At 33.0% G+C, this 26,131-nt stretch overlaps 1 protein-coding gene across 1 annotated transcript in view; it reads right to left on the reverse strand.

Moving 5' to 3' along the window:
- Positions 1 to 26,131, reverse strand: part of LOC131840659 (uncharacterized) — a 138,326-nt gene that overhangs the window by 64,987 nt on the left and 47,208 nt on the right. Inside the window, exon 3 of the mRNA XM_059188835.1 lies at positions 6,207 to 6,236. The gene's annotated coding sequence lies outside the window, so the exon portion shown is untranslated. The remainder of the gene's footprint in view (positions 1 to 6,206; positions 6,237 to 26,131) is intronic.

Genomic DNA, 26,131 nt, shown 5'->3' on the forward strand with positions numbered 1-26,131 from the left:
TTTATTGTGCGACCTTATCGTGTCATATTTGAAAACCTTTAATTTTTCGTTGATGCAATTCTTATTGTATATGGACAATTTAGTTAACAAGTAAACGTTTACGAACCTTGAACAATTCAGATGCGTCATACTCGTATAACCTTTGGTGACATAGCATTATGACTTTTGGCATTTGAACGTTATTGAAATGACGAGATGGGCTTGACATAGAAATTTAATGATAGCTTAATAGTACAAGATACAGCACAACAAATGTATACCCTACCCTACTACATATTTTATTTTGTGTATATATTTTATTTAATTAAAAATACCTACGGTTATGATTTGCAGTACCTTAGATGCTCAATAATTGTCTTTAGATTTTTTATTTATTTTTGTGTAATATGCTTTAATTCTTAAATACGAAATACTGAAACATAATTAACAAAATAAGATTTGTATTCATGAGTATGATTGTTTGTATCGGTCTGGGTATTTTATATGTATGTTATGTTTACAAAAAAAAAAGATATCTATGTATTTAAACCAGTTGTCTAGTACCCATAACACAAGCTCTGCTTACTTACTTACTAGATGGCGCTGTGTTTATTGTCCAGGGTTATTTATTAATTTATTGTAATTATTGTAAATACATACAAGGTATCTTATGCTGCATCTTACACTACAACCGTACTTAATTACTGCTAGGAATGCAATTGTGTTGTTAATATATAGTAATATTCGTATATTAGTGTTATGCATAGGAGTGTCGTGCCTTAGTGGTTTATTACTCTGAGTTATGGATTGCAAAGGTCGTGAGGTCGAATCTGGCCGATGCTAATAATTTTATGTGTCAGTTTAAAAATTCTAACTAAATCAGTGGTGATGGTACACAATTGTAACAAAACAAATTAATCAGAGATATTATGAATTGTCCAAATCAGATAGAACGCAACCATGACACATGCCACGTTTACTATTAATTAGATTTGATTAATTTTGGTTTGTTATAGGTGTTTCCGTCACCGGACAGTCATAAAGATTTTTGATCAAGTTTGAATTCATGATCTTAGTCAAAGTCGGTGTAGTAAGCGACTACATAATACCGTTCTCAAATGAATTAATACCGATGAAATAATATTTAATAATAAAGAAAATTAAATTTTTTAAATCAGTTCACAATAAAATAATACTGGTTTGAACCTCTATACTGGATTTTAGATTACGTATGTTTGTCTCTCCAATGCCAACATACTGGCAATTAAAAATCGCGTGCACAAGCTCTATATGGTATAAAATTTATATTGCACTATGCCAAGAACACACGCACAGAAAAAAAAACATATTTCACCACTGTCGTAGAGGATGTAATAAAAATTAAAACTAAATTATTCAACCATAAACCTAAATATAATCTATGTCGGACCATAAAGACTCGCCTCTATAAAATGCATCTAGACTCTACACGCATTACAATAATTTGATTCTTTTTTGCTAAAGAGCCTATTAAAGGGCGGGCCGAATAGGTTTTTTAATCTTCGAATAAGCGTTATGAGTAATAACAGACTCGATTATACTGCAGTCCCGTAGATAAAATCGATTTCATGTAAAGAATATTGCAAGATAATCGACGTTATGTTATGATAAAACATCAGCCTTAACAACCAGGGTTGCCAGTTTCAAAATAAAAAATAGCAGGAATAATAATGAAAGTAAAAGCGATGGGGAACGATGCGTATCGTATGATAAAGTAGTATTGTATCAAGCGTATCCAGATAATGCATCAAATATGGTAATTTAAATAGTAAAAATTTAATCAATATATCTAGGTCTTTGTATAAAAATCTGTTTCACTTATTGAAGATACCACTTGTTTTAATCATATTTCGGGAGATTATCATCATCATTTCAGCCCGGAAGACATCCACTTCTGAACAAAGGTTTCCCCCAAAAATCTCCACGACGATCAGTCCTGGACTGCTGCGGCATACAATGCTTTACAGCGATCTTGATCCTCGTCTACTCCACCGCGTCGGAGGGTTCATCATGCTGCGTCCTCCGGTCCGCGGTCTCCACTCGAGGACTTCACTATTCGGGAAATGTGGCAGTGAAATTTTATCATCACATCTTCTTCTTACATCATGACATCTTAGGCCCAATTTCTTGCAGTTTCTACAGTAGAAGACCATACAAAATTCCTACAATAAATACATACAGGCAATGTTTTTTAATTACGTTAATTGAATCGACAGATTGTTTTCAATTGCAATAATTTCCATAAATAAAATACATATCATTCATATTTTGGTATTTTGTCATATCGAACAGTGCTAAAATGTCCAACATTTCGGTAAAGCGTTGGATACCTGGCAACCCTGCCTACATCATGCCACAAATTGTCTATGGATTGTCGTATTATTAGGTATTTTATTTTTAACATGTGAAGATTTTTACCGACATGCCTTTCGTAGATGAGATTAATATTACATTATCGTTCTTATGAAGGTTGAATTAAACTCGGTTTACTGATTATTTCCACCAATTTCTTACGCTAGGTATAATCTATTCAATAATTACTAATTTATTGTAAGACACAATTTATATAATGACTAACGATTACCTGCGACATCGGCTGATCTTATTTTGACATTTTTAATCGAATTTGTACAATATCTAGATCGGGAACTTAAAGCCACAGATAAGTGAATATATATACTTTTTTTATTGAGGGGTTTGGGCTATGGTCCGGTGCTTACACCTGAAATACTGCGACCTGCATAGATCTATTATGCTCGCCTTTTTCAGAGTTCACTACCTAGATGTGTCACGAAATTGAAGGATACTCTTGGGAGCGATGGTATGTATTAACATTTTTTTTTCTGGGTAATTAATATAGCGTCATCTATATATAGCGAGCTTATGTTATGGGTACTAGACAACTGATAGAAATAATCAGATTTATATTTTTTTCAATACGTACATAACATACATAGGAAACAGCCAGACCGATACAAACACTCATACTCATGAATACAAATATTTGCATCGTGGGAAGAATCGAATCCGCGACCATCGGAAGTAAAGCGGTGTGCTAAACCGCTAGACAACAGAGGCCAACCCTCTTAGGAGCGATGCTTTTTATATCCTAAAGATGCAGTGTATAATTTGTGTATGTATCTAATACTTAATAAAAAAATTAATAATTATAAAAAAACTAAATAGAAAATAATCACAAAATTTCAAATGTTGAAGTAAATTATTGAAAATTACATTTTGTGTTATTTAAAATATAATTATTTGAAGTTGATCTTAGCATGTATATAATTAACATAAGTGAACCCACTCCCGCAAGCCTAGCGACTGTTAACGACGTCGATTATTCAAGAAAAATAAAGTGAGCGCAGCCCCGAGCATAGTATTAATGCGACTTCGACGCACTTTAATGCTCTTTTATAATTATCCAGTCTCAAAATAAAATAACAAACAAAAAGTGTACACGCATCTCCTATGTAACATCGAGCTGTTTGAACAGCGTGGTACAGTTGAGTAAACTAAATATATATCGGCTTACAACTAAATTATATAATTTTGCTATTTATATATAAGTAAAATAACAAACATAAAGGGGTGCACACATCTCCTATGAAACATCGAGCTATTTGAACGGTGTGGTACAGTTGGGTGAACAAAATATACATCGGCTTACAACTAAATTATATTATTTTGCTATTTTTCTATATATATAAATATAAATTACAACAAAATTTTTCACTAATGCTTCGCTAAATATATATGGTCTAAATTATATTACTATATATATAAATATAAATAAATAAAGAACACAGCGTCCTTCACCAGTAGTTACCTTTTTGTAAATATATAATATATATAGAACACTCCAACCGATACAATCAATCACATGAATACAAATGTTTGAAACAAACAAACTCGATCATCAGCTTTATGATATTAATATTATGTCGTCAAATATAAGTTTTGTACCTTTATACTGGAGCCTGTATCAAGTTAAAGTTTCTGGCCTCGGTGGTATAGCGGTTTAGCACTGTGCTACAAATATTTGTATTCATGATAATTTGTTTTTATATATCTGGGTGTTTTATATATTGTTATGTATGTATTTACAAAAAATATATCTATGTATTTGTATCAGTTGTCTAGTATCCATAAGACAAGGTGTGCTTCGCTTGGAACTAGATGGCGCTGTGTGAATTATGTATTATTATTATTTTGAGATATATCCACCTTTGAACTCAAAAATTTTGGGTTCTATTATCCATTTTTATTACAATACTAAGTACCCCGGCTTCGCACGGGTGTACACGTATTATATATATAAACCTTCCTCTTGAATCACTCTATCTATAAAAAGGAACCGCTTAAAAATCCGTTGCGTAGTTTTAAAGATTTAAGCATACATAGCGACGGACAGACAGTGACAGGGACTTTGTTATATACTATATAATGATTACGTACAAACATACACACATATATAAAGTGGTCTATGCACTTGAATATGGACATCATGCAATAAAAATCAAGATGCTAGGCTTGATTTACTCGGCCACGGAGCAGTCTGGACTAAACAATTTTAACTGTAAATACACATAAAATAATGTAAAACCGGCAAATGTAACTGCACCATATAATATACCTAGATATCAACTAAGATGATACTGGACGCTCTGGACATAGACAATCACAATAGCAGTAGTACGACTCTGCACAAAACTTTGAATTAATATCTATTTAAAAATAAAATTTTTAAAATTTCTGATGTATAAGTTTGGTGATTCGTGTAATGTTATTTTTGCCTTAATGGGTTTTACAATATCTGAGTAATGAATATGTATACATCACCACTTTTAATGGATGTAGTAAATACGAGTATATACTTATTCCATGCATAACACTGAAGGTTACAATCACAATTTAGTTAGGTTACTTATTTAGTAATAACATTTATGTGGATATCAAGGAAGTTAATTTTATTAATTGTATCAGATTGCAAAAAGAATAATTAAAAGAACGTTAAGTTTTCAGAAATATTCGTTTATGCAAATAAAAACACAATTGCAGTAGTGATTAGTTATTAAAAACATTGCTTTGTAATAAAAAGATGTTTAGAACATCTATTCAAAAGAGCAACACATAGGTTTCTTGCTTATTCTTCTTGTGATGAGTATGCTTTCCAAACAAGTGGTAGATGTTGTAGAAGGAGTAACGTTTGTTATAGTCTGTGCAATTATGTTATGAGTATTAGTCTATGCTCGGATTGGTGTAAGTCATTATTAAATGAAGACATGCTTAAGTTGGCTGTTTAATTTGGATCCTCAATAATCCTAAAATATAACACATCATCTTACAGTAGAATAAAAAATATAATTATTCTAGAGTGCTATTGATTTTATTTGAATTACGAATATAGATTCTATTTCTATTTCTAAATCTACTAACTATGTAATCTTTTGTATTCTACAAAAGATTTCAATTAGTGCTGAGTTTCTTATTCAGCATTAACATTTTCAAATATATTAATATGTACATATAATATTATGAGGTAATTTTATGTATTAAAAATACAGACTAAAAATAGAGAAATATTCAAATAAGAATATATAAAAGGATTCTACATTCTACAAAAGATTTCAGTTAGTATTGAGTTTCTTACTCAGCATTAATATTTTCAAACATATTGATATGTCCATATAATATTATAAGGTAATTTTATGTATCAAAAATACAGATTAAAAAATAGATAAATATTCAAAAGGATGGTCATTGTACTACTGCTTGTAATGCGTACGCTGTGACGGTTGTTCAACCTGTCTGCACATTAAATAAGTTACTGTTAGATTATTCTTAGGATCAACTTTGCAACTCGTCTGTTACGTAAATTGTTGCGGGCAGTAACTGTAATTTGTGGATTACTTGTTCAGGATTAGATGGTACCATTGTGGATGACGGGGAAGTGGGTATTGTTAGTGATGGGGAGTATTCACATTGTTAACAATTGGGAGGTAGACCACCGTGAAATTTCTAGAAATGGAATAGAAGATTCCTTATTCAAAATAAATTTAAATTTAAACAATTTTGAATTGTTATAGTTTTTTTTTTATTTACCGTTCATTCGGGAGGCTTCCTCAACATATGAAGAGCGAATATTGAATAAGAAAATGTATATAAAAATGATTGTCAGTACATACCTCTAAAATATTTGGCGTCTCACGAATTAACTGTGAACAAAAATAAGATTTTGTTTAATGCAATTTAAATAAATTAGCGTAAAAAATGAAATGGCATTATTAAAATCTATTTTCTTAGTTTCTTTTATATATATAGTTTAGTTATTCTGTGTATAATAGTTAATTGTACACCCCATTCAAAAGTATATCATAGTACCTAAGCCTACCAATTATATAGAATAGATATAAATAAAAAAAATATATATTAATAATACTGTCCACTAAACAGCAAATAATAATTTAAAAGAAATAAAAAATATTATATACCTTTTTGTAGTGGTCATTCGAAATTTAAAATTTGTTTAGAATCTATAAAATATAAGCTATATAGTTTAATTAAACGGAAAATAACACCTTATGCATTTGAAATAAAGTTCGATAATATATTTCCTTCTTCATGTAATATAACAATATTCATTATAGAGTTTATCGACCCACTTTATTACTTCAATCACTCATATGTTTCATTTTAAACAAGTAACGCGACGTTTCGCACTGTTGGACACCCTAAGGAGTATAACACGATGTAAAATCAACCTAAACTCAAGGTAATAAGATTTAAAATCTCTTAATAGGTGTATGTTCTGTTACCCCTTACTAACAGAGGGTAATGGATTTTATAACGAAGCAGTAAGGTTGAAAATTGTTTTGTAGATATGAAACATTTGTGTGAATATTTTTGCAAAAGTATAAATTGCGTGAAGCCAACTATGAATTGCTTAACAATGATAAAAATACGTTACATTTAATAATAAAGGACTGGAAAGTTGCTCCCTATCATAATGCATCTGTTATTATTATATATAACGGCAAAAAAGCAAGTCTGTAATAATTTAAGAATTTCCCCACAGGACAGCCTGATAATTTTGAGAAATTGGTAGCAATTTTACTGTTACTTATGTAAAAAAAACTATAGATTAATGAAATACCTATGTATAGTCTAAATAAAAATATCGCCTTAAAAATCAACAATCCTGAACAAAAGAATAACAAAACATCCACTAAACCTAAATACTAAAAACTTTAAAATAATTATAGTGACAATAAAGGGCTACTGTCCATTAAAAAACTCGTACACAATAGCTACAGACAGTCTTTGTAGGTGCTGCTTCGAAGACAAAGAAACGGCGTTCACGTGATCCTGGAGTGTTTGCAGTGGCCCAAATAAACACAAATCCTCGGAACAGTGAGGTCGCTCCGTAAGGCCTGTGAAGATACCAGAGGCTCTTGCGTTTCTAGAACGAACTTGGCTGGCTGCTCTAGTAGTAGGCTCTACACGCACTGCATAGAGTTCAAATTACGGATATTTATTTATTCATTTTTTAACCCTATTGCACCAGAAGTAAATTACAAAGAACATAAGCAGAAGTAATAAGGTACAAAAGGTCTTATCGCGTAAGCAATTTTAACAAACCTTTATTTATTTATTTATTAACACTTTATTGCACCAGAAATACAAAAAATTAAACAAAGAACAAACAAATAATAAGTAATAAGGTACAAAAGGCGGTCTTATCGCGTAAGCAATCTCTTCTAGATAACCTTTGGGTAAAGGAGAGAAGAAGAAGAAAGTGGCAGATGGCGCAAGATTGGACTAGAGAACAGAAAAAAATGGAATAGCAATCCTTATGAAAACTAGCTTGCCCGCGGCTTCGCTCGCGTTAATTTATTCCTTAATGGATAATATCAAAATCCTTTCTTAGGGGATGCCTACGTCATAGTAGCTTTATGCATGCAAAGTCTTAGCCGGATCGGTTTAAAATTGACTAAGTTTCATACAAACTTTCATCCCCTATTTTATCCCCTTGGTAATATTAATCAAAATCCTTTCTTAGCGGATGCCTACGTCATAACATCTACCTGCATGCCAAATTTCAGCCCAATCCGTCTAGTGGTTTTGGTTGTGCGTTGATAGATCACTATGTCAGTCACCTTTGAGTTATAGATATAGATACTATTGTTATATATATATATATATATATACTTATATATAAAATACATTATACACTTCGATATTAAAACTTTCTTAAAAGGCCGGCAATATATTAGCAATTTTTGTCTGTCTGTCTGTCGGTCTGTTTGTTCCGGCTAATCTCTGAAATGGCTGAACCGATTTTCACGGTACTTTTTTTACAGGTAGCTGATATAATAAGGAGTAACTTAGGTCACTTTTATTTTAGAAAAATAAAGTTACATTCCACGCGGACGAAGCATATTAGCTGTACCCGCGGTACAGCTGTATGCTATAAAAATAGTATATCCAGATTTCCATAGGTCAAAATCTCGTACCTGTACAATGACTCTCATACTGTTAGCATCCCTGGGTTGAGTATTAATATGTGCCTGCACGCACACCATTTCCTTATAAGGTCCTGGTGCGCGCGGACGTCCTGCGGGTCACCGGACACTGGTCCCACATATTAATAGCCTTATTGGATTGTAACTAGAAATCTTGGTAAGAAAAAGTCTAGTCGATATAGGGGTGTAACATATCGAATATAAAAACTGAATTCTAGTTAGCATAAAAATCGGTTGAAAGAAATACTGTATACTAGCTGTATACGCGACATCATCCGCGTGGAATTTTACTTTATTTTTCTAAAATAAAAGTAGCCTAAGTTAGTCCTTATTACATCAGCTACCTGTCAATAAGAGTCCCGTCAAAATCCATCCAGTCATTTCTGAGATTAGCCGGAACAATCAGACAGATAAAAATTGTAAAAAAAGTTATTTTGGTGTATGTACAGTATTTATATTCATATGCATGTAGTAAAAAACTGTTATTTCAATATTACAAACAGACACTCCAATTTTATTTATATGTATAGATTAACCGATTAATTTTAACTATGTCTCTATTTTTCATTCTCCTTTGGCATGTGGGTCTTTGGTCCTTACACAGTAATAAGTGTACTTCGACTTAAAATCATCTCAGTGGCATTTAAACAATAAATTCTTATTTTACACCAGAATTTGTAACATTAAACGTTGAGGTTTAAGCTGATAATTTACAAGTGTTACATTTTGGTATAGAGCACTTAAAATGCTTAATTAAAAGACAAACAAAAAGTGAAGAAACCATCATGCTTATTATATGAAGAGGTAAGTGAACGAACTTTCCATTTAGCGCTATATATGGGCCAGGCTCCGGTCGCTGTACAAACAGATGTACTCTGGAAAATTGAAGAAAGCTTCATATTGACTCATAACAGAGTGTATTAACCGTTTTTCAAACAATTACAAAACAATTACGAGCTTCTAAATTCGACGGTGTTTTTTATATGTTAACTAGCTACTCGCCCCGCCTTCGTCCGGGTGTACATGTGGTATATATATAAACCTTCCTCTAGAATCAGTCATACATCTGAGTGTTTATATATATGTTATGTATGTATTTACAATTTCTGAACGCACCCTGTTTGACAGGTATCAGCAGTTTGTATGAGAAATGATTCTGAAGATATAATTCTTCTTTTTACTATTTTACATGCAATTTCTTCATAATTTATCACCGTTTAAACCTTTCCTGGACTTTCACGAATCGGTTCAGCCGTTCTCGAGTTTTAGCGAGACTGACGAACAGCAATTCATTTTTATATATGTAGATGTCAAATATCGGATATTGAAATACAAATATCTGATACTAATGTACTACTTATTTTAACTTTACTACGATATAATACTTATTTTAGAAAAATAAAGTTAAATTCCACGCGGACGAAGCTGCGTGTACAGCTTATATTTGTGATAATCCTATTACAATGTTAAACCCACAGACCAAGGTATCTATGACTGATGAAGCGGTGCATCAGTTATTGTATAGATATCTTTATGTAATCATATAACAATGATTAAGATGCAAAAAGACTCATCAAATTCCAATTGTAATTGATATTATATATTATTAATATATATTTAATATACTAGCTATATCTTGAAGTGCTACCCACGTACAATACGTTTCATTATTCACAGACAGTCTAGTTATAGTTGAAAGTATATACATATATTTTTTTCTTTTCATTCTATTGTTAAAAGAAAAAAAATTGTCCATTGTGACAAGTACGACAGGCATTTGGATTTTTACGGCCTCGGTGGTGTAGTGGACACAGCCTTACTTCCGATGGTCGCGAGTTCGATTCTTCGCACGGAACAGACATTTGTATTCATGAGTATGATCTTTTGTATCGGTCTGGGTGTTTCTATGTTATAATATGTATCTATTATATTTACGAATAAAATATATATCTTTATATTTGTATCAGTTATCTAATACCCATAACACAAGATGTAGGTAGCTAGCTTAACTTGGGTCTAGATGGCGCGAGTGAATTGTCCTGAGATTATTATTATTTTTTTTTTTTTTCTCAGCTTTTGCTGGTATTCTCCACACTTACGGGCCGAAACCAAGTAAGTGCAGAGTGTGTGTATGTGTGTGTGCGCGTGTATGTATGTGTGAGTGTGTGTGTACTTATTGTGTGCCTGGTGTGACTGGTGATATATCCTTTTCATCGATTTCGAGAAATTTTCGGACTGTACGACAGGTATTTAAGATGGCAGCCTTTTGAATGGTGATGTAAAGTGTTTTTATTCTTATTATTATTATTATTATTATAGATTACTAATTTATCACGATATTTTCCAGGGTTTTTTGAATACATATAGTAAATTAAGAGGAAGGTACCTATATAATATATGTATATCCATGCGAGCGACGGGGCGAGTAGTACGTTGCAAAAAAAAACAAAAATTTCCTCTTCATAATACAGTTTAGACATGCAACTAAAAATATAGCACTTTACCATATAAACAACTATAAAAAACTTTTTCTTTTTAAACCGACTTAGAACAGTGTCGACTATTATTAATGTGTTTTTAAATGACTATCATCATAAATTACCAACCCACAAATAGAAATAGAAATAGAAATAATCTTTATTCAAATAAACTTAATATAAGCACTTTTGAATAGTCAAGTTTTTTTTTATTCTACCGCTTATTCGGAATGCAGATTCATCACAAGAAGAATAAGAAAGAAACTTTTGTGTTGCTCATTTAAATAAATATTGATTTACTTATATTTAATTAACAACAAGGATTAGGCATGCGATAATCAACATAGAAACCGCTACGCACTTAATCTCTGTTCAATCAGATAACATTGTCAGCGCTATGAATTTTAAGTTAGATATTTTCTACAAAAACATTATTATCATTTATAAATTCATCAATTTTATAATAAGCAAATATATTTACATGTAAAACAAATAAATTATTCAATGCAAATATTGACCGATAACTTCTTAAAACTATCTTTTGTATGTTCACCGTGTCGCAGACAGATGGCGCTGTTGCATTCATGCATATTAATGTATGGTATTGTTCATAAATACAAAGCTAGCATTTTAATTAGGAGATAGCATTTCTCGTTATCGAAAGTTAATGTTCCCATGATGTCATAGGAAGTCACGCGAAGACCTTTTGTTTGGTTTCCCGAGCACTTTATGATCTTACTAGCTTTTGCCCGCGGCTTCGGTCGCGGGTTGGAATTTATCAAAATCCTTTCTTAGGGGATGCTACGTCATAGTAGCTTTATGCATGCAAAGTCTCAGGCCGATCAGTTTAAAATTGACAAGGTTTCATACAAACTTTCATCCCCTATTTTATCCCCTTGGGGACAGAATTCATCAAAATCCTTTCTTAGCGGATGCCTACGTCATAGTAGCTTTATGCATGCAAAGTTTCAGCACGATCGATTTAAAATTGACAAAGTTTCATACAAACTTTCATCCCCTATTTTATCCCCTTGGGGGCAGAATTAATCAAAATCCTTTCTTAGCGGATGCATACGTCATAACATGTACCTGCATGTCAAATTTCAGCCCAATCCGTCCAGTGGTTTGGGCTGTGCGTTGTTATATCACTATGTCAGTCACCTTTGAGTTATATATTTAGATTATTGTTTTTTAATTCATTACCATAGACTAATACTAGACGAATTTATTGTTTTACTAACTGTACCCGCGACTTCGTCCGCGTGGAATTTTAGCTTTATATTTCTAAAATAAAAGTAGCCTAAGTTACTCCTTATTACATTCGCGTCAAAATCGGACCAACCATTTCAGAGATTAGCCGGAACAAACAGACAGACAGACAAAAATTGTAAAAAATGTTATTTTGGTGTATGTACCGTATTTATATTCAAATGCATGTAGTAAAAAAACGGTTATTTCAATATTACAAAGAGACACTCCAATTTTATTTAGTAATAATTGACGGTCTGGTCGGACGGTCACGTAACTTTACTTCCGATGGTCGCAGGTTCGATTCCTCGAACTATACAAACATTTGGATTCATTAGTATGATTGTTTGTATCGGTCTGAGTGTTTACTATGTATTTTCGATATGTATGTATAAAAAACAACTGTGTATTTATATCAGTTGAATAGTACCTATAACACAAGCTCTGCCTACCTCGGAACTGGATGGCGTCGTGTGTATTCACCAAGGGTATTATTGTTATTTAAATGTTATTAATTAATAATATAATAATAATCTCAGGGTCAACAACAATCAACGATCTGGTCAAGATCGCTGGAAGGCATTGGATGCGAGCAGCGCAGGACCGATCGTCGTGGAGATCTTTGGGGGAGGCCTATGTCCAGCAGTGGACGTCTTCTGGGCTGCGATGATGATGATGAATCTCAGGGCAATTCACACAGCGCTATCTAGACCCAAGTTAAGCTAGCTAAAGCTTGTGTTATGGGTATTAGATAACTGATACATATACATAGATTTATTTTTAAAAAATACATACATATTATACATAGAAAACAACTAGACCGATACAAACAATCATACTCATGAATACAAAATATTTGTGCCGTGGGAGGAATCGAACCCGCGACCATCGGTCGTAAAGCGGTGTGCTAGACCGCTACACCATCGAGGTCGTTAATTAGAATGTACGTATGGAGACGACAAGTAATGTGATTATCAATTTTTAAAATAGGTACCTTCTCGACCGACATCGAAATCAGAAACTCACCTATAGATGCATACATAGTTGCTTTAATCTTGGTAAATGGTGTACATTAAACTAAGTTAGCGCATGCGCCGTGCGGAATGTTAAACGTTCGCACGATTCGTCCAGTCCAGAGTGGATCAAGTGCTTTTAGAAATGGGTCGTATATTAGCTATTGCGGGCCGAGGTTATACACCACTGCAGAAATCAAGTAGGTTTATCATTACATAGTATAAAACAAAGTCGCTGTCGCTGTCTGTACGTCCCTATGTATGCTTAAATCTTTAAAACTACTCAACGGATTTTAAAGCGGTTTTATTTAATAGATAGAGTAATTAAAGAGGAAGGTTATATGTATAATACATGTACACCAGGCGAAGTCGGGTAGCTAGAATATAATAAACCTTCACCAAATAAATAAAAAAATATTCAATAATAATTATAATAAATTCCTCTCTCTACTTTATGAAAATTTGTTCCACATTGTAGAAACTTAATTATTTATAACAGAGACTGTAATTTCTACGATTTCAAACTATTTTGTGATACTACCTATATTGAGTTGAGTTTTTGAATCTTAATGTTATAATCAGACTAGGTTTTCTTTGATAAATAATATATCGATTACTTATTGGCACTACTTGAAACAATGTGCGGTGCGGTCCGCAGTTGAGCGCAACTGGTTAGGGCGGGTTCTAAAGCTATCAGTCTGCAGTGATTGATGTCCTATGTTACAGGAATAGATGATGGGTAAAAATAATATAATTTACTTCTAAATATACCTCAGTATTCTGAACAATTCTTTATGTATATTGTATTAGTATCTGTATGTAATATTATGTTATCTGTGGTATACTATATACTAAACATAAAAATATAATGTCCAAAATACAGAATTTTGGACATTATATTTTTATGTTTAGTTTTAATTATTTTTGACATTTTCATAAAAAATATAATTTTCACATTTAAACCCACTCAACACTTCCTATGCCACGCTCTATTGTGTTGACTGGAGGAGATCTCTTTTAGAGATAACTCCTCCTTTGTTAACATTAGCTGTAATTAATATACTTACAAATGTATTTAAGTGCAATAAAGAATATTTAACAAAATGCTGTAATGTGCCATAATGGTAAATTTACTTCACTGAAATTTACATGATGTACTAAAACATGGGAGTGAAAATGTTGAGACGCACGATAAATTTAAGAAAAATATTATAGAAGGAAAAATAGAAGGAAAGAGAAGGAGAAGATCAAGGTATAGTTACATCAAGCAAATTAAAGACAAAATTGGAGTCGTGTAGAGGATGATGGAAGATCGTGGGAAGTGGCAAGAGTTTCACCGGCAAGACAGTGGCTCTTAAATTATGAATGAACGAACTAATATAGCGTTTATGTACATATTACAGACTGTTATGATATGTCAAATCTTGATAGAGTTGACATATCATAGGAGTTGAAAGCATTCCGATGGTAGAACTGAATCATCAGTTGGATCATCGGAGTGCTTTTGAGCTAATGATCTAATCAGTAGCCGTAATCCAAACAGACCAGTCCCCACAAGCAGCACTCGTTCACTAGTATGACGGATGAGTCTTTGAGTATTTTACATCAGCATATGCTATTGCTTTTAGTCAGAAGGAAATATTCTAATTCATGGCCGTAACCCGAACACAGCAATCCCCACAAGCAGCACGCGTTCACGAGTATGACGGATGAGTCTTTGAGTATTTTACATCAGCATATGCTATTGCTTTTAGTCAGAAGGAAATATTCTAATTCATGGCCGTAACCCGAACACAGCAATCCCCACAAGCAGCACGCGTTCACGAGTATGACGGATGAGTCTTTGAGTATTTACATCAGCATTCAGCATATGCTATTGCTTTTTGTCAGCAGGAAATAATCTAATTCGTGGCCGTAACCCAAACAGATCAGTCCCCACATACAGCACACATTCACGAGTATGACGCATGAGTCTTAGTAGTATTTATGTCTGTTTGTTTTGATTTGAAAAGATGTGGGGGCCCACAATGGCTAATTAGTCAAACGTTACTCAGACTAAACAGCATTATTTAAAATAACCTCGAAAGCAAATCACCTGCCGTTAACATACGACTAAAATATATACAATGGTGATATATTTTAGTTGTATGTTAAATTGTTTGGAAATAAATAAAATAAAGAAACGGCCTCGGTGGTCTAGTGGTTGGCATACCGCTTTACTTCCAATGGTCGCGGGTTCGATTCTTGAGCGGTACAAACATTTGTATTCATGAGTGTTTGTATCGGTTTGGTTGCTTTCTATGTGTAATATGTACGTATTTACGAAAAAAATCTATGTATTTGTATCAGTTATCTAGTACCCAAAACACAAGCTTTAGGTAGCTTAATTTGGGTCTAGATGGCACTGTGTGAATTGTCCTGAGATTATTATTATGTCCTAAGATTATTATAAATTGCCTGAGATTATTATTATTTATAATAATAATAATAATCTCAGGACTATTCACACAGCGCCATCGAAACCCTAGATATGTTTTTTTTTTCGTAAATACATACATATTATATATAGAAAACCCCCAGACCGATACAAACAATCGTACTCATGAATACATAATGTTTGTGCCGTGCGAGAATCGAACCCGCGACCATGCTGGTAGTAAGGCACGGTGTGCTAAACTATTTATTTCACGTTTTATTCCAATTTATTTATTTGTATTTTCATTATATCATAAAGTTTTAAACAATTAATATACCAATATTTATCTCCTTACATTTGAATAAATTTGGCAACAGTAAATATAGTCGTCTCTCTGATTATGTGGTTTGTTATAGGTGTTTCCATCACCGGTGATATAGTCAAACACTACATCTTCACGTTAACTCTTATTAAGATTTTTTCCTACGAATATTCGTATGAAAGAATGCTAGAGATATGTCTAGCATAATCCCGTGCTTAAACAAGTAAAGCAACACTGGGCCATCGTCTGGAAAGTCGTTTAGAGTATCATAAGATTTGATCACACTTAGATTGATGCAAGCAGTTATATCCATGGATTGAATTGACCATTGGAAGATTAGAAGCAACCTCTCAAACCGCTGGACTATCGAGATCATCACAGCCTTAATTAATGTGTAAATGAGCTAAACGGTTTATTTCATTAGTCTATCTGACAATGGCGGACTTATTATGCAGTGTCTTGTAACAGTTTATGTAGGTGAGTGTACACTGCGCACGCGACTTCCCATTGTAAGTCTTAAGGCGAAGGTCTACTGTATATTTGTGAGGAATCCAACCATCGAAACGAGCATCGGAAATGCGATGTCCTAAACCGCGAGACCACGGATGCTGTTTTATGAAACTGACCAAATTTTTCAAAGATTTGCTGAAGTGGAAATTTGGAAACAATTTTCAAAACTGTCACATATTCCGCCGTCCATTTTGTCTCTCTCTCTCTTCCTGGCTATATAGCCCCACCACCATGTGGGATATATACCCCACATGGTGGTGGGGTCAGCTTTCCTTAATTTTTTTTTCGGCCCCTTAATCCTGTCCCGGACATCGTCTTCAGAGACCTCACACTCTATCATGTCCCTAGCAACATCTTCCCATCCCTTCCTTGGTCTGCCTCTGCCCCTTCGACCAGGAACAGAAAGTTGCAGTGCCAGGTTTCCGACGTAATCAGGCGGCTTTCTCTTCACGTGTCCATACCATCGCAGCCTACTTTCCTGCATTTTTCAGCAATGTCGCAAACAGCCAGACTTCCTCGTACGTACTCGTCGCGGATTTTATCGAGCGTGGTTATACCGCACATCCACCTCAGAATCTTCATTTCAGCAACTTGGATGGTATGCACGTTCTTTTATTTCACTGCCATACATAAGAACGGGTCTTATAATTGTTTTATAAATTAACCCTTTGAGTTTAACAGGTATTCTCTTGTCGCATGTAACACCATCCATTATGTCCATTATGTATGAATTTCAAAAAGTATTTTTGGGTTTTTTACTTTATATCTAGGTGAAGTTTCATGATTATGCTATACCTAACGTGCGATTTCGTATTCCGATAAACCCTGTAGCCTGTACATAACAATGTGGTTAATATAGGAGGATCAAATTGAATTTCTTTTAAATTCATTTGAATTTCAAATATAAAAAGTAAAAAGGAAACCTTATGTGAATAGCACGGTTTATGTGCATACTGTTGAGCGGAGCCCGAAGCGTGGTACGATCTTAGAGATCAGATTTGCACTCCTTCTAACGATAATCCTTCGAAACTTGACCAATCGCGACCTAAATTTCATCAAAGGTCCACCATTAGGTTTCCATCGTTTATCACTCAAAAAAATAAATAATAAAATCGCACTACCTCTCTACCATCAAGTGATTAGTTTCATCATTGTACTTACATTTGCAGAATCGTATGTATTAATTTTTATCTGATTATTAGGATTTTTTTTTATTATTTTTAGTTATATATTTTTGTATTGAATATTTATGTATATAAATATATATATTGTTAGTATATAAATATATTTTTATACCTATATCATATTTGACGTTTTTTCTTTAGTTTAATTTTTATTATATCTTTTCTTAATTTTATTATTTGCACTCCTGTGACCCACACACCACTTCTTGTGTCACGCTGTTTTGTGTTGACTGGAAGAGATCTTTTTAGAGACAAGTCCTCCTTTGTAAACAAAACTTATAACATATATTCAAAACTTGTATTTATAAGTGCAATAAAGTATATATAATAAACGTGCTCCGCTCACCATGTGCCGTGGTGTGAAAACAACACACCGGTAACGAATCTAGCATTATTATACCTTTATTGCCAACAAAGAATAAATATAAAAAGATAAAAGATATTATTTTTTTTACATTTTTTTCTTTATATACAGTAACTAGCTTTTGCCCGCGGCTTCGCTCGCGTTATTTTATCCCCTTAGGGGTGGAATTTATCAAAATCCTTTCTTAGGGGATGCCTAAGTCATAGTAGCTTTATGCATGCAAAGTCTCAGCCCGATCGGTTTAAAATTGACAAAGTTTCATACACACTTTCATCCCATATTTTATCCCCTTGGGGGTAGAATTAATCAAAATCCTTTCTTAGCGGATGCCTACATCCACCTACATGCCAAATTTCAGCCCGATCCGTCCAGTGGTTTGGGCTGTGCGTTGATAGATCACTATGTCAGTCACCTTTGAGTTATATATATTTAGATTTCTGTACTACTTACTAACTTCGCCTTAACAGTTTTGTATACACTATACATTTTGTTTTGTATACACTATAAGTGAACGTGTTAATTTCATAACTTCACACTTTGATATTCAACATTCAATCCATTGTTGTACTTGACAGTTATATTTATTTACTAGTTGATCCGCGCAACCTCGTCTGCATCACACTTACTTGACGTTTATCATTATATTTAGAATTCATGGCGCTGACAATGTTATCTGTTCAATCAGATTGAGTGTGTAGCGATTTCTAAGTTGATTGTTGCATGCCTAACCCTTGTTAATGTAAATCTACTTAAAACAACATTTATTTAAAAGAGCATCACACAAGTTTCCTGATCATTCTTCTTGTGATGAGTTTGTATTCCGAATGAGTGGTAGAGTAAAAAAATGTGACTATTCAAAAGTGCTTATATTAAGTTTATTTGAATAAAGATTATTTTTATTTCTATTTCAAAAACCTATGTGTTATTCTGATATATAAGCTATATTACTGTAAAGTTTCATGAACATCCGTTCAGTAGTTTTGGCATGAAAAAGTAACAAACAAACTTTCGCGTTTATAATATTAATAATCTATTTAATTTCATATCTTTTACTAACAATATACAGACAGACATTTATAATGGAATACTGTTAATAAGAATATGCATAATATTATGCAGATAGTAGGACAACGTCAGAATTATAGTCCCCTCCCATCGGACCCCTCTTCAATTCAAACGGGGATCGAAATTACGGCGGCTTGAGCTGAGGTTCGCACCCTTAGCGGTGCCCTCAGACTAAAGTCGTATGCGTCAGGAATTGACCTTCAGCCGCTTCATAAGTTCTTTCTTTGATTTGGAGTGCCATCTGCATTCACCCCTTATCATCCGGTAAAGCTATAAAGGCCAGCTGCGGCCAACAGCATTAGAGTAGTCCGAAAAAAAAATATATTCGTGAATTTTTATTTTTTATTACATATATGTAGGTTAAATTATTGTAGGTCTTAAATTTATCTAATTCTAATAAATTCCTTCATAGGATTCATCAATCCTTACAGACTGACTGTTTTATCCATTCCTTGCACGAATTCTCTGTACAATAAAGAATTTCGACTCGACATAACGTGTCGATTGAGCACGCATAATACTCTACTACTCCAACTACAACTTTATACACATACAAATAAGATTGAAAATCCTTATTAAAAAATTCTAGTAACCATGTTAGTGATACTTACACAATGTCACGTAAAACCACCATAAATGTATATAATTTGGTTGGGCTTTGATGTTTATTTTGTATGCATTAAAGTGGATTTTCCTTTGCTATGTAGAAGCATCGGAAATCTATGTGATGTCACTTTTGCTTTCAGATTTAAAGTCAATAATGTTAGGGCTTTTGAAATGGCTTTGGTAACGGAATAAAAATGTGTGTGTTTTGATTTAATATTAATGTGTTGAATTTGTATGGGATTTATTTTGGTACACATACACATATATAGGGATCTTACCCATAAATTGAGACGTTGATTTTATGGTTTACAACATCCACATAGTTCAAATTGTTACAAGTTCAAATCTATGTCACTAGAAAAAAAATGTGTTAGTGACTTTTTTATTTCTGACTCTCTGATGATGAAAACACCAATAACAAACACAAATAATCCGAGAGACGGCCATCCGCCTCACACCATAGATTATAATCGTGAGCGATTTTTTTTTCAATTTACCCCAAACAATATCCATTGTACTATTAACCTACAAAGCTCTACGATTTCCATATCAAAGTCACCATCGTTTGTATATATGTACATAAAAATAATAGATGAGTCAGTCTGTACGCATAGTATCAATTCGGCACAGAGCCAAACTGTTCACTACAATCAGCTAGAAAACTTAGAGCAATTATTCCTATATATTTTTCTTATGTATCTGGAATGATAAAAAAGCTAACGACCCACTGGATGGTAAATATTGACAGTCATTCACATCACGACATATATTTATATAGTTGTTAATGGTACACCCACCTGCGCTAACGCATTACGCTGCCGGGGCACCAGTGGGGGATGATAAGATGAGCATGAGGTCAGGTATGTTAGCCCGCCGTGATAATTTCACCAGGAATTTATCACAATGGTTTCCAGAGGGACTCTGGTGGAGGTCAACCTGGCATGGTACATTGGTACACATTACAAGTTAACCCCTTTTCTCCCCTCAATTTATTGGGGTGCGCGTGATTTGTAATTTTACTGCCATATCTAATAATTTATGATCATCTTATTTCAATCATTTGGAGTTGACATAATGTGTTCACTTAGGTTTTCCCTGCTTGCAGTTATCTCATTATTAACTCCCTTTCTTGTCGTATCATCTTTCACATAGTCCATCCGCCTCTTTTTTGGCCTTCCTCTGCCTTTATAACCATACACATTTATATATTATAGATAACTTTCTTTAGAATATAAAAAAAATTTTTAGAATATAAAAAAATCTTTAAATAACAAAAATACTTAATCTAATAATTTGACAGCCTTGGTGGTGTAGTGGTTTAGCACACCGCTTTAATATCCGATGGAAGTGGGTTCGATGCCTCGCACGGTACAAACATTTGTATTCATGAGTACGATTGTTTGTATCGGTCTGGGTGTTTTCTATGTATAATATGTATTTATTTACAAAAAAAATGTATCCATGTCTATCTATCAGTTGTCTAGTACCCATAACGCAAGCTCTGCTTAGCTTGGCACTAGATGGCGCTGTGTGAATTGACCTGAGATATTTTTTTTTTTTTTTCAAAAAATCTCATCGCCCCTCTTAAGGAGAGGAGATGGCAACATACTCACGGCAGAATTATTATTAATCTAATATTTCCTCTTTGAAATATTAGTGTAGACTGTAGAATAAATATAATTTTATTTTAGTAAGTTAAAAAGGTAGGTCATGAATCGAATGGAAATCGAACGAAATCGATATATTTCGAACTCCTCACACTCTCATAAATAATAATTACAGTATAAAAGGTACAAAAAATGGATATACAAAATATAAGTAATCTACCATGTACCACTAAAATCACTAGACGGTAACTACAATAGAAACGTTCATACCTGAGTGGCAATCATAAAATCTAATGATGAGAAACATATTCTGGACACGTAGCCGGTCGACAACCTGTCCGGCATGATTCTAACTCGCTTTTTATTATAAAGTGTACTGAACTTATAGACTATAAAAATATGAATCAGCTATTGGTAGTGAATTTCGGGACTCGGATTTCCGGCTCGAAGGACCAAAAATGTAGTGGTTTATTCCTACACTTGGTTGATAAATAATAATGTTGTTGATAATATAAAGGAGATGATCAAATAAAAGTCCCGTTGTGGGTACTTGGTGTTATATACTGATTTATATAATACCTTTTAGTAAAATGACACATATAAAAATATAATTAATATTGTAGGCTGTCCGCACAGATAGAATAATAATAATCTCAGGACAATTCACACAACGCCATCTAGACCCAAGTTAAGCTAGCTAAAATTTGTGATATGCGTACTAGATAACTGATACAATACACACACACATATAGATATTATTTTTGTAAATACATACATATTATACATTGAAAATACCCGGACCAAACAATCATATTCATGAATAGAAATGTTTGTACCGTGCCAAGAATCGAACCCGCGACCATCGAAAGTAAGGCGGTGTGCTAAACCGCTAGACCAACGAGGCCGTCGAGAATATTTTTTTTAGAAAAATTACGAAATCTTGCGTATTTTTTAATGAGTTCCCGATATCTCGTCAGTGTGTAAACCATGATCAAAGGTAATGAACTGTGAGCAGATAGTAAATTAAATTAATTTTTCGAACACGAACATTGCAAAACAACACTAGTCTATCAATATAACAATTCAATTTCCACCAATACACATTTGCTCGTGATACCGATATGAAAGTATCTAATTAAAAAAAAATATGATTCCAAAAGGGTTTAAAAATGCAGTTCTGTATTAAACTAAGAAAAAAGAACTGAATCGATACCCTATCTTTTATCAAGTCGGTATAAAACACAGTTGAATTAAGTACCTCCTGTTCATCAAATAGATTGCTAGAAATAGGAAGTGTATACATGTTCTGTGAAACATGTTAAGTCATATACGCCCCATGTAAATAGGAATTTGCTCAATTATAGGAAGCTTCGAGATCGGCTATTACTTTAGTTATGCTCCTAATAGTTCACGACTAAGATCCTTCAATTTAGTTCACCGGTCTTCTGGGAACTTCGTTCTTTCGTTTGCTCCCAACTCCATTCATAGAATGACAGTAAACTGACCACCTTTAGGCCTATAAGTGTTCTTGTCTGTTTCTAGGTCGCAATATGGGTTCGTTTATTTAGGCCTCATATTTAGTATGTTCTTGCTTTTTAGCGGTGTCCTACTTCTGTACATGTCTGTCCATTGTCCTTCATGAAGAAAAATAAACAAACATGTGCCATAAACATGAAGTTCTAATCTAAAAATATTTAGGATTACCATTGACACGAAAGAATAAGAAGCAACAACCAGCCTCTTTCCTGTTTTGCTCGCAAATATGTAAAAGTATTTTATCAAACGAACTAAAGAGCGAAAGATTCGCTCTCCTCCAAACTAATTCGTTCTTAAATTGTACATGACTATATTACCTCATTATAGTTAATGCTGAGCAACACTGGGCGGGCATGCATAATGATGGGATGAGATCGATTTTAACTGCTCAAGATTAGGAACAATGGCTACTGATACGTTCATAGTAAACAGTAATTTTATGTGGCAATTTATGTACAGTAGCTATTTCTTGCATACATTAGGTTTCGGAGGTCTAAACGATGATTTCTATTAATTTATATTACTCAAAATTGACAACAGATATTTTAGAAGACTACGCAGTTAGAGTAGTCTTCGATCTCTTAAATAAAAAAATTACAGGCCGAGAATAGAAAATCATTTCAAATAAACTTACATTGAAGCACTTTTGAATACTCATTCGGAAATCTGTCTCATCACAAGAAGAACGAGCAAGAAACTTGCGTGTTGCTCTTTTAAATAATTTTATTCTTACTTTACAATTTAAGTTTAGGTATGTGAAAACAAACCGATTAGCACTAATTCAATTAAATAATGAAATGAGAGGCCATCATGCCTCTATGATAATACAGGGAGTAGGAGATGACTGCGAACACGGATGAATGGAAGAGAAAGACCTATTACGCCGACCCCAAATAAATGGGATAAGGAAAAGAAGATGATGGAGGTCAACCTGACATGGTACATTAATACCAATGGGGTTATTAGTCCACATTACTAACAATCCCCTTCCCCATACAGGCAGCCGTAAGCTCGTATGTCATTCCAATTTTATGAATAAAGAGTAATGTTGAATTAACTTAGACCAAAAACATTTTTTATACATTTCCTCTTTCGTGTACTAAAAGTAATTTAACTTTGCTGCTATATGTCCAAGATTCGTTACTGTTTTTTTTCTGCTATTGTTTGTTTCGTGTATTTTGTAAGTACGTGAATATTTTTTGGCGGATGTAATATTTACACGAGCAAGTGTGTATTTACTTTGAGAATTCGGGGAAATTGTGTTGTTTAGTGTTTTGTTTTTTTAATTTTTTAATTACCTCGCCTAATTTTTTTTTAATATAGAATATAGTCAATATTCGTTCTCCTAATATAGTATATGTTCACGTTAAATTTTATTAAGATCCCTTCAACCGATATGCCGTAAAAAGTTAACAACTTTTGAGGAAGTTCTTAAGTAGCATTTTTTATATTTTACAATTATTGCATCGACTATTTGTTTTACAATACTGACATATTTTTGTAATCTTATTAATATTATAAAAGCGAAAGTTTGTGAGTATGGATGGATGTTTGTTACTCTTTCACGCAAATACTACTGAACCGATTTAGTTGAAACTTTACAGTATTAAAGCTTATACATCAGAATAACATATAGGCTATAAATTTGACGCGGGTGAAACCGCGGCCACAGCTAGTAGTACTATATTTATTTGTGTAAAAGAAATACATTTTAAGTGATTCATTCTTCAATAAAAAGTAGCTGGACTGATACTTTTTTTGTAAGTTTTTTTTATTGTTAAATATTCAAAGGAACATGTCTGTTCGTCGCACATCCGTAATGTAATAAATAATATATAATCGATACAAAACGAAAAAAACGTTCCAGACCGGTTTTTATCAATCTATACCCACCATTAGTTTAGGGTCAACGTCTCGCGTCGTGCGACAGTTATTTTTTTTTATTACGAAACTATTGAGTTAGCTGTCAAAATTGACAGATTTTACCTTCGCATTTTTGACATGTCATTTTGACAAAAGCTTGTTTTCTGTGGCAGACGTAGATTGTTATCGATTTTAGGAGATTATGGGTACATAGATACTTAGATACCGATAGATATAGTGACCACTTTTTATAACAATTCGGTACTTACTCGGTACCGAAAAGAAATGCAAAGTAAATATTGATAAAACTCATTATTAATTACACTCACTATTATCAAATTTATTCACTACGAATAATTCATTTATTTATTGAAATTATGTCGTTGACCATTACTAATATAAGAAAATTTACTGAAATTTTTCAATAATTTTGATCTTGCTTAGCAAAATAGAATAGTTTAAAAACAACTATTGATGATTTTAAAGTTGTTATATCCTTGTTTTAAAAATGTCTATTATGTATTTCCAATTTTTTCCGGGATAGCGGGACAAGGAACAGAAAAATGGGATAATACCATTGAAAACAAGATGTGTGGTCACGCTAGCTATAGACTTATTTAGTTATGCATGGTTAACGGTTCTTGTATAGTTTTAAATATCAATGCGGAATATTAAATAGGCACAAGAAATGTTTTGGCAAGTCTGCGATGTTATAAGTATTTTTTTAATTGCTGTTAGGTATATGGAAGAATAAAAAAACGGGTCTGCATTACCTTGATATTCCAATGAATTGATACTTTTTGAATCATAATTTAGAAATATTTAAATATATGATCGCCTGTGAGAGATTGATTATCTACCTACTTTTTTATTTGATCTCTGTGCGGAATAAATTTTTAGCTTTTATATAGTACTTTTATATATATTTAATACAATTTTCAGCAATAGATAGAGTGACTCAAGAGGAAGGTTTATAAGTAGAATACACGCGTTTTATAGTAGAGAACAAGCAGAGAAGTACATGTAAATAGATAGACATATATATATATATATTCCTTGACTAAAGTCGCCTAAGGAAATTATTTTCTAAAGATACACAGCTTATTATTATTATATATATTAAATTCTAAACACCCAAATATAATATAAGCAAACTGACAGCCGAGGTGACTTAATTTTATTTCGACGACTTCGTCTGTATCACGCTTGTATTATATATCGCCCAATATATATATACAATTTTTCATTAATTCTTTAATTTACTAAATTCAAATTCAAATTCAACATCCATCCATTTATTCGTTTATAAGGACATTTTAACCGCTTATGAACGTCAAATTTTACAGTCTTTAATTTACAATATAATATATATAAATA

This window comes from Achroia grisella, unplaced genomic scaffold (assembly GCF_030625045.1).
Source record: "Achroia grisella isolate CSIRO2021 unplaced genomic scaffold, CSIRO_AGI_Agris_v1 utg149, whole genome shotgun sequence".
Classification (NCBI taxonomy): Eukaryota; Metazoa; Arthropoda; class Insecta; order Lepidoptera; family Pyralidae; genus Achroia; species Achroia grisella.